This window comes from Musa acuminata, chromosome BXJ1-1 (genome assembly GCF_036884655.1).
Source record: "Musa acuminata AAA Group cultivar baxijiao chromosome BXJ1-1, Cavendish_Baxijiao_AAA, whole genome shotgun sequence".
Classification (NCBI taxonomy): domain Eukaryota; kingdom Viridiplantae; phylum Streptophyta; class Magnoliopsida; order Zingiberales; family Musaceae; genus Musa; species Musa acuminata.
In genome coordinates, this window is record NC_088327.1 from 4,917,770 (window position 1) to 4,929,078 (window position 11,309).

The following is an 11,309-nucleotide window of genomic DNA, read 5'->3' on the forward strand; positions in this document are numbered from 1 at the left end:
CTGTTGGCATATCTCCTGTTTTTCTTTTGGTAAGGTCTTCGTCAACATGTCTGCTTCGTTGTTATCTGTATGAATTTTTTGAAGCTACAATAATTTCTCTTCAAATATATTTCGAATCCAGTGGTATTTGACATCTATATGTTTTGACTTGGAATGAAACATTGGGTTCTTACACAAATGGATGACACTCTAGCTGTCACAATGTACCACATAATTTTTCTGTATCAGCCCCAATTCTTGTAAGAATTCTTTCATTCATAACATTTCTTTGCATACCTCTGTAGCAGTAATATATTCTGCTTCTGTGGTGGAAAGAGCAATACACCTTTGTAACCTGGATTGTCATGACATAGCTCCCCCCGTAAAAGTAAGTACATAACCTGAAGTGAACTTCCTCGTATCTATATCTCTTGCCATATATGTATCTGTGTAATCTATCAACACAAGTGGTTCACCTTCAAAGCTTAAACAAACCTTAGAGCTCCCTTTAAAATATCTAAAAATCCACTTCACTGTTGCCCAGTGCTTTTTGCTTGGATTTGCAAGAAATTTACTAGTAACACCCACAAATCTGCTATTATAGTCTTCATTATCTAGCCTTCCAACTGAAATTAAATTCAGCCTCAAGTCAACCACATGCCTCACATCCTTAAGCACTAACTTGCAGCTAAGGTTGGTCTTTAAATGGATATCACCCATGCCTACTGTGTCATAGTTGCCCATTTTGACAACACCAAAGTTTCCAGACTTGTATATAGCAAAAAACTCTCTCTGTGGTATAACATGATAAGAAGCACCTATATGTCAATCACCCACTCAAGATCCTGACACAAATAAGAAAAAATATCATTAGAATGAGACAAAATCAAATAATTATCACCCTGCACCGTAGTTGTGATATTATCTTTTGACTCTATAGACTATACTTCTTTTCCTTTTTTCTTGTTCTCCTTAGGTTACTTACATTGGTTCTTATAATATCCTTTCTCACCACAGTTATAGCAAACAATATCTTTTCTTGATCTTGACTTGCTTCTACCCATGCGTGAACTACTTCTAGCCTTTGACCTTCCTCTGTTCTCTGAGATAAGTGCCTGTGAATCATTATGAGATGTTGCTGAACTCTTTCTTCTCAACTCCTCATTCAATAAACTGCTTGTTACTTGACTCATAGAGATAATACCATCTGGCGTAGAATTACTGAGGGAAACCACCAGTGTCTCACAACTTTCTGGTAATGAACTGAGAAGTAACAATGCTTGTAACTCATCGTCAAGAGACATTTTCATAGAGGATAACTGGTTAGTAATACTATACATTTCATTCAAATGCTCAGCAATAGAAGCACCCTATCTATATTTTAGGTTCACAAGTTTTCTGATCAAAAAAGCTTTGTTGTCAGCTGTTTTTCTTTCAAAGAGACTTTTCAATTTTTTCCAAAGAGAATATGCAAAAATTACAGTAGAAACATGGTGAAAGACACTATCATCAAGCCACTGTCTAATAAACCTAATTGTTTTTCGATCTAACCTCTTTCATTCATCATCTGTCATAATTGTAGGTTTTGCACTATCCCCTTGCAAAGGTCCATACAAATCTTTGCAATACAAGAGATCTTCCATTCTTGGTTTTCATATCATCCAATTGTTTCTATTCAAACTAATCATACGAGAAACATTACTGGCCTCTATGTTCAAATACAAAAATTAAATCACCAAAACCCCTGCTCTGATATCGGTTGATGGGGATATAAAGAGGAATAACCTTTGTAAATGAACAAATATTAGAAGACCATAATATATAGTGGAATTAAATGGAAGCATAATCAAATAAAACATCAAGATATACGTGGAAAATCCCTCCAATGTGAAGGGTAAAAATCACAAGGCAAACTAGATATAATCCACTATGAGAATAATGAATATACAAGTCTTATCTCTTGCCCTAAACCCTAGCAATAACCACAAGAGAATAACTGGGATACAAGGATTATGTCATTGCTCACAATATCAAAAACCTCCCTAAGTAATCACAGCAAGAGTCTACTGTAGATTTGATCTAACCTGAGATGAGAATACTGTTAGATGATTGAGAACAGTCTTTCTGCGTTGTCTTTGTCGTCTTTCCTTTCTTTCTCCTATTTTTCTGTCTTTTTCTTCTATCAGCTATTCTTTCATTTCTTTCTTTTATTTTTCTATCTTTTTCTTCTATCAACCTATATTGGGCTGAACATGGGCTATGAGCCCAATAGGAAGGGGTGAGTAAAGTAATGGGCGGTGATGGATAGGTTGAATGAATATTTGGTTGATTATACAAGTCAAAGATGAGTTGACTCGGACCCAAACGTATGTAAAATTGACTTCTAGGCACAAACTTGATTGAGTTGGTGACGCTATGCTACTAATTAACTATCAAAGTTAGCACCCGTGTGCTTTCGATATGGTAATCCTCGATTTAGTTTCAATTCAACTGAGGTATTTATTATTAGATCGTGGTTTACTAATTTGATGATTTTAGTATAATTGTATACTTCTATATTTCTATCAATAAATATATTTTTAATTCGATTTTTTCTTCTTGATTTTTTCATCCTTGCTGTTCATGGCAGAGGATAACATCGAAACCAAAATCAAATTGATTTAGAACTTAAACTGAACTGAGTCAACAATTCGATGATTTTGAACTGAATAAGAATCGATCTTTTGGTGGTCTGGTTTTGAATCGATGAGAAAAGTAAATTATTCTTAAGCATATTTTTCTTGGTAAAAAAAATTATTTGCATATTGAATAATTTGTATTCCAAAAAAATATAAAATTCTTAGATCACTCATTTCAAATCTGACATCATATTTTTCTTGAGTATATCTAATGAAATTCTATTATAAATCATATTATCTATATACAAACACAATAAAAATTTTAATTCTGTTGTACTATCTATACCTATCATACTTGTTTCAAGTCATATAATACTTTATTCAATTTATACATTTTATCTTTTAACCCTTTATTTTCAAGTGACAGATTTAGATTGACTTTTTCTCGATTAAAAGGTAATTAATCTAATTTAAATCCAATCAAATAGTTAAAATATAATCATAATTAAGTTTGATAAAAAATATTGGATTAAAATAAACTAAATTAGTCAATTTTATAGTTGAAGATATAATTTAAATTTTTTTAATTTTGTGAGGTAAAACTATAATTTTGACTTAGAATATATATAAAGAGATTTTTTCATTTCTAGAAAATATTAAAAAATAAGGACACATATTAAAATTTTAACATTATTGAGGGGTAACAATTTTCTTTTAATAAAGATTCTAATTCTCACTAACCATCTTTGTAGTCGCCGCTTCCACCTTACCCATGCACATAGGTCGATGGTGCACCGATCATTCGTTGCCACCGATCATCTGCAATGGGATAGTAGTCCTCACACAGTCGACCGATGACTTCACCGATCATTGTGTTGTGCCACTGCGTTTCAAAAGAGTGCCTTTGTCATTGATCGACAACCTCAAATTAACCCTTATAGTAGTTAATCATATTTAATTGGGTAAACCTGAAATTGGATTATCCAAATTTGGCTTATAAATTTGGGCGGACCATTAATCTAATTAGGTTCGTCAAATTTAAAATTAATCAAAATTAAAAAATTAATCAAGATTTGATTTTTCATCGAATTTAATCAAAACTAAATTATTCAAATCTAATTCCAATCAAGTAATCAAAATACTGATTAAATCCAATAAAAATATTAAATTAAAATAAATTCATTAATTAATTTTATAATTGAATATATAATTATTTTTTTTTAATTTTTGAGGGATAAAAATAAAATTTTACTAAGTATATATAAAGTTATTTTTGATTTGAGATAAATGAATTAAAATTTAATTAATTTTTAGGGGTAAAAATATTTTTTTTAAGAAAACGACACCCTCGCCATCGAGGGTTTCACCATGCCCACACGCATAGGCGACAGCGCGTGAGTCAATGGTGCAACAATCGTCTATCGCCCATTGTCTTATCATAAACGGTCATTGCGCACCCGCAACAACTTTGTTCAACAAACCGTTTGTCGCTTTTGCATACTTGTACAAAGACCTAGCAGTATGTTTTGTCTTAGTTTTGTATGTTTTTTCTTGGAAAATGTAAGTAACAATAGTTCGCAGTGCTGTAGTATGATCGCTCGCCACGTCGGATCGAACTGTCCCAAAAATGGCTTTATTTTCACGTGCCACGACTTATTTTTTGCAAACCACAGTTGCACGTGAAACGTTCGCCATCTCATCACCCTGGAACCCCCCAGGTGACACAAGACTAGATGAGTCTTTAGTATATACTCGGGCGTTAAACAATTTTGACAAGTTCATAAGTTAACTTGATAAGAACTTGCCTTTGTGTCTGACACTCGATGAACAATTGTTTGTGGACTTATAACTATTCGTTCTACATTCTAAAGTTATTGTTTTTCTCCTTGCACTTAAGGTACTCACTGAATTGCTTGTAAAGCTTTCCTCTTCGTGAGATGTCGAGACTTGTTCATCGCTCGTTTTCAATCTAATCAAATTTATGTTTTATAGGTCCTTCGGGACCTGTACGAGGTTGTAACTAGATTGATATTTTACGGATGCATATGTTATAAGGGTGCCTCATGACTTAGATAATCCTAGCTAAGTCCAAAGAGTTAGCCCAAGGGTGCCTCACAACTTAGATAATTCTAACTAAGTCTGTATCATTCGGTCTACCGCTACAACCTCAACATATCGATTCCATGATAGATTGATAAATATATATATATATATATATATATATATATATATATATATATATATATATATATATATATATATATATATATATATATATATATATATATATATATATGACGGTGATGCTTTTTACCACTCTTCTCTCTCTCTATTAATCTATCATGGAATCTCGGTTTGAAAACAAAAGCTCCTCAACAAGAAACAACAAATAATTAAAAATTGTATTAGAAACATACATTATTGGTAGAAATAGTGAGACCTGTGTGCGAGTACAGACACGACATCGTTAAGAACTAACTGTATTGGAAGCATACGTTATTGGATGAAATAGTGAGACCTGTGTGCGAGTGCAGACTGCTAAGAGAAAATTAGGTTCTATAATTTCTACAATAAAAGAAAAAGGCTGCTGCATGTGATTCTTGAGATGTAGGGACGATTCAAATCTTCGCACGCAGCGACGACTGTCATGGACAAGACCCGCCGCCACTATTATTGCTGTTGTGATTGCAACCCGAAGCTCCCGAAGACGGCACCGTCTGTTGTTTTCGGGAACCCTACAGGAGGCCGCCCTGCGTTCTCCACCACTCCTCTTCCATCGGCCTCGCCGCCACTGCCGGAGACTGCATGCTCGAAAGCAGCAGCAGAAACACCAGCGCTTGCCTCCACGCCACGGCCATGAATCGATGACAGGAAGTAAGATTACTATTCCTGTGGGTTCTCACTACCAACAACAATTCTGCGGGTTATCACTACCGAGGTTGAGATGGGTGTGGTGGTGGAGAGGGGGAGCTCCATATATATACATATATATATGGGTGGGTCTTAATACTATTACCGAGACTTTGTCGCTCCATTCCAAACGCATTTGTTTGTTCTTGAGGAGGTTTCGCTTCCCGTCTTCGTGCTCGACTGTGTCATGGTCCAAGTATTTGGTAAGTGATCAAAAGGTTTGAATTGGATGCGGTCGTATGGACTTCAAGGTGGTTTACTAGTCATTAACGGGTTAACGGGTAATTAACATCCACTATAACCCGTTATAAACATGTCATATATGACTGTACAAGTTGATGAAAGAGATGGAGAGAGAAACCAATGAATGTGATGAATAGAAGTGAGCGAAAGCAATGAATACATTAATTTTTTTAGTGTACGTCTTCGATGTTATACATTACGTTAGCTCATTGCTCAAAGTTAATGAGTAGTAAAGCTCACTCAGATAACCCGTTAACGAGTAGTAACAAAGCCGGAGGAAGTCCGCATCCATTTCAAACCTTTTGGTCCGTCCCTGACGCAGCGAATGAAGTACTCGTCAAACATGAGGATGCGAAGCAATCCTCGTAAAGACCTTTGAATGGAATCATAAGTCACAGGAATACTATGTTGAATGGACTCGAAACCATGCAGATCTCTCTCTCTCTCCTTTTATTTCATGTGTCTTCTCGTAAGTATAAACATCGTGGCTCCGAAACTTAGAAATCTGCTGACATCTGCAAGCAACGCGGAACCGAAAAGATCGTTTCTACCGGTAGCCTCCCCGTACTCTATACGTACTTTCCCATGAGAATTACTGGGCATTTGCTGTGTTAATTGAGAAGTATGCTTGTCTCATTTTTATTACTTGGTGTAGATTGTAACGTGTTATCAGCTAAATTTGTTCGAGTAGTCTATTACTCTTGCGATCCACAAAGGATAAGTCCAAAAGCAACCTTGTGTTACCTACAAAAGAACATGCAAAAATATATATTATTAGATTCAAAAGGGAAAATAATCTTATATCATCCACAAACAACATGCAAAAAGAGAGATTATTGGCTCACTCAACCAAATAAAATATAGTAACTTATACATACTAAAAAATCAAGGGATTAACATATACTCGTGAGCGACCGATCAACAATTCTAAATCCTTGAGCGATCGATCAAGAATTCTGAATCCTAAGGGCTTGGTAGGTTAGACTAAGATTAAGCCTCCACGATGATTTGAATTGACATATGTTAGACTAAGATTAAGCCTCCACGATGATTTGAATTGACATATGCTATTGTACGATGATTGATATTTGAGTCGTAAGAATAATATCTTTGAATATAATAAAAATCTAATACCGATAAATCAAATTAATCAAGATTAACATATATTAATTCAGACATGAATTCAATCAAAATTTAAAAAAATTTAAATATAAATCAAAATTAATATATATAATCCGGTTCATATTTATCGAGAGTATTATTTCTTTTTTTTTCAATTGCTTTTCAAACATGAATATTTAGTAACAAAATAAATAAGAGTGGATTTGTACAATAAACTTAAAGCCATAAAAATATATTAATGAAATTTGACGAGATTCCCAATATATATTCATGGGCAGACAATAAATGAATTCTCCTCCACAAAAGAAAACAATTGCAGAATTTGCAGGCTCAGGGATCCAACAACATGGATCTGATCTTGGAAGAGCTTCAGACAAATAGGTCTGTGTAGAGGACAACGTCAGAAACAGCATGCAGAGCTGTGTTCTCATTAGGATGTCCACCAACAATTGATTATTCTCATTAGTATGATGAAAAGAAGCAGAGAAAGCTCTTGAAAAGGAAAGACCAGAGGGTTTAAGCAGCTGCAGCCTCCAAGAGCTCTCTCTCTCTGCCCTCTCCCTGATTCTCCTTTCTGATAAGTCCCTGCACCGGCCACGCAGCAGCACCACCCAGAGCACATATAGTGTGCCCTTCGATTTGCTTGGTGACTTCCTGAAGCATATCAATCTCCTCCTGCTTGGCATTCCCCACCTTCAACCTCTCCATAATCATCCACAGCCATCCGGTTCCCTCCCTGCAGGGTGTGCACTGACCGCAGCTCTCGTGCTTGTACAAGTAAGACAGTCTTGCTATTGCGTCCACGACATCAGTGGATTTGTCCATAACAATCACCGCTGCAGTACCCAGTCCAGACTGAACAGCTTTAAGAGCATCGTAATCCATCATGACATCATCACATATGTGCTTGGGAAGGAGAGGAAACTCTTGCTGATCGATTGATTATAGACTGGGCAGCTGAGTTTGAGGTGAAGAGTTGAAATTAAAGGCTTTTCCATGTTTTGCCGCATCAAGTGGATGCATATACTTAGTGGTTTTGATAGGGTAGATTAATTGTTTTTTATTGAAAGGATGTATCCTTCACCACATATTATACTGATAATAACATCCTACAACAAGAATCAAGCGCACTGACCATCATATATTATAATCAATCATATTTGAAGGGAGACAATAAATGCATATCATCATGTCTTGATTCATTGGTTCAAAGGAGTCGGAGACGAATATTTGGTTTGGTCAGTTTAGTGAACAAGGCTTCCAAGGCAAACTTTTAGGAAGACAACGTATGCAATCAATTCATACTGAAGTATAATTAGTACACCGGCGTATTAATGGTGTATAAATAATTACTAGTTCCTTCATCCATGATATTGAGTTATAATTGGCCGAGCAAATAAATGGATAATAAATTTTGGATAAATTTCTCAAAAAAAATCTCAAGATTTTACTTTTTCCACTTGAAAGCATTCTTACTAATACCATGAAGAAAAGAATAGAAGATAAAAATAATTATTGAAGAAGCTTTATTAAAGAAATAAAAAATACTTCAATACATTAATGTATTGTTCCTTCTCCTATTTATACAAATTAGGAGAAAGAATTTCTCTCAAAAGAATAAAGAGATTTCCTCGTATATTTAGAGAAATCTTATCTTCTATCACCTTTTACCTTTGTTTATCTCTTGGTTGCCTCTACCATGCTACTATCTTTATTGTTACTTTTGTCTCCGAGATGTCATCATTATATATATATATATATATATATATATATATATATATATATATATATATATATATATTATTGATTTGATAACAATTCTGATATGATATTATTGATGATATTCTTGATTGATTGATGTAACAGTCATGTTTCAGCTGTGATACCCCAACACAAACTCCTCGTCGACGAACAAACCCCAGCGACTAAATGTGAGAGGAGTGTGTGAGTATGAAGTTCTATCAATTCCCAATAGCGAGTAAAAAGGTTGATATAGTTATTGCTACATACGCATGCAGGGTTGACATAGTAATAATGCATCTCATGCGGCGGGCGGGAAACATCGTCCGCAGCCAGCATCGATGGGATCATGGGTACAACACGAAGGTCTCGAACGCTTCACACGCTGTTGTTTCTGAGACGACAGGAAGAAGCTGCCATGCGCGCTCCTCCATTCGTCTTCCATCGGCCTCGCCGCCGTCAGCGATTGCAAGCTCCAAACCAGTAGCAGAAAAAGTAGCAGCTGCCTCCACGCCACGGCCATCAATCATCAATGGAAGCAATCTCTTCTTCTGATCACATTGTTATGGCGCTATATGCATATATATAGAGAGACTAAAATGGGTTGTACTGTTCTAAGCACTGTTGAATGCCGATGCGATAGATGCCACAGGCATGAACTCACCAAAAAAGAACGAATATTTTAGCCAAAGATCAATCATCGTTATGGCGCTATATGTACCTATAGATGTACTATTTTATGAACGCTATATGTCTGTTGTATCAATCAATCATCGTACAACAGAATCAACAAGTGTTTTTATATGAATCAACCTGTCGTGATGACTGTCAAGTCGTAATGCTTTTACTATCCCACTTGTATCTGCTCCTATGCTTTTGTAACCCAGAAGTGGATTTAGACTTCATCGGTCCAAACGGATAAGGACTGGGTGGACTGCGGTGCTCTCTCTCTCTAATCTGATTACTATTGGACATCGACGCAATAGAGACAAGAGTCTGACTCCGCCCAAAAAAGAAAAATGCAATAGAGCTCAAAAGGTCGGAACACGCCAAAACAAAAAAGTATCATCTTTTTGGCGTGGTCATACCTTTGAGCTCTATCGGGGAGGGATCATATGTAAGTATTATTTTAACTTAAATAATAATAAGATAATATTAGTTCCAATATATCGTACGATCCTTTGTCACTGGTTTTGTAGGTGACGTAATTGCCAACAAGAAAGGAGAATAATCTAATCTTGGTGGGCATCGGTAATGTGTATGGATATGATCACCATAAAGAAAGATGAATCACCCCACCTTTCTTTTTGGTGATCATATGCAAGAACGTCAGAATTGTTGTCTTCTTTCAAGAAGTGAGGTAGAGTAGTCCTTCCTCGCTTTCTCCCAGAATCCTCTCTACTTTCTCCAAGGGTTTCGGCTGGAGCTTTCCTCGTGCCACATTAATAAACTGATGAATCCAAACGCCATCATCCTTTTTCCAAGCATCAGTAGTGGAAGCTCAGCATGAGTAGGATCGATTGCCAGATAAATAAAACCATTAGATTCTCGGGTGGGTCCGTGGCATTCCTTAGGATCGAAGTGGCCGCCTTGTAATGGAAGGATGATAAGATTATAGAAAAAACCAAGAATACTTTTTAAGATTATAGAAAAAACCATTATATCGACTGACTGTTGGCTTTCAATGGAATTTCAGTGAGAAATGATAAGATTATAGAGAAAACTAAGAATACTTTTAATCTGTAATATTTTGGATTCATCCGACAACACCTATTTATATTAGTCAAGAGATAAAAAAAATATATATTTTTTAACAATGAAGAGATCAATCATAGCCCAATAAATCTCATCACCCTCATCTATTTATCTTAATCTCAATCTCTTATCTTTTGTTTAATGTTCATCACCTTCCATTACGTTCCTCCTCACCCCCTTCCTATAGTCTAATCTTTCGAGTATCATCCTCAATTCTATGATCTTATGCTAATGTCATATAAATATAGCGAATGACAAGAGGATAAGAGAATCTCGGTTTCAAAACAGAAGCTCCTCAACAAGAAACAACAAATAATTAAGAATTGTATTAGAAACATGCATTATCGGTGGAAATAGTGAGACGTTATTGTGTGCGAGTACAGACGCGACATCGTTAAGAACTGTATTGGAAACATACGTTATTGGTTGAAATAGTGAGACCTGTGTGCGAGTGCAGAATTCTAAGAGAAAATTAGGTTCTATAATCTCAACGATAAGAGAAAAAGGCTGATGCATGTGAACGTAGGGAGGGTTCAAATCTTCGCATGCAGCGACGACCGTCATGGAGCATGGGGCGGGAAACATGGCCTGCTGCCACCATTATTGCCGTCGCTATTGCAATCCGAAGCTCCCGAAGGCGGCACCGTCCGTTGTTTTCGGGACCCCATCAGGAGGCCGCCCTGCGTTCTCCACCAGGAAGTAAGATTATTACTATTACTATGGGTTGTCACTACCAACAACAAGTCTGTAGGTTATCACCGCCGAGGTTGAGATGGTTGTGGTTGCGGAGACGGGGAGCTCCATGTATATCTAGAGGTGCCACACCATGCGTCACGTAAATACTGCATGCATTCAACGTAGTTTTTTATAAAGACTTTCGCGCTCCGTTCCAAACGCGGATGTCTGCTCTTTGCGAGGTTTTGCTTCCCATCTTCGTGCTTG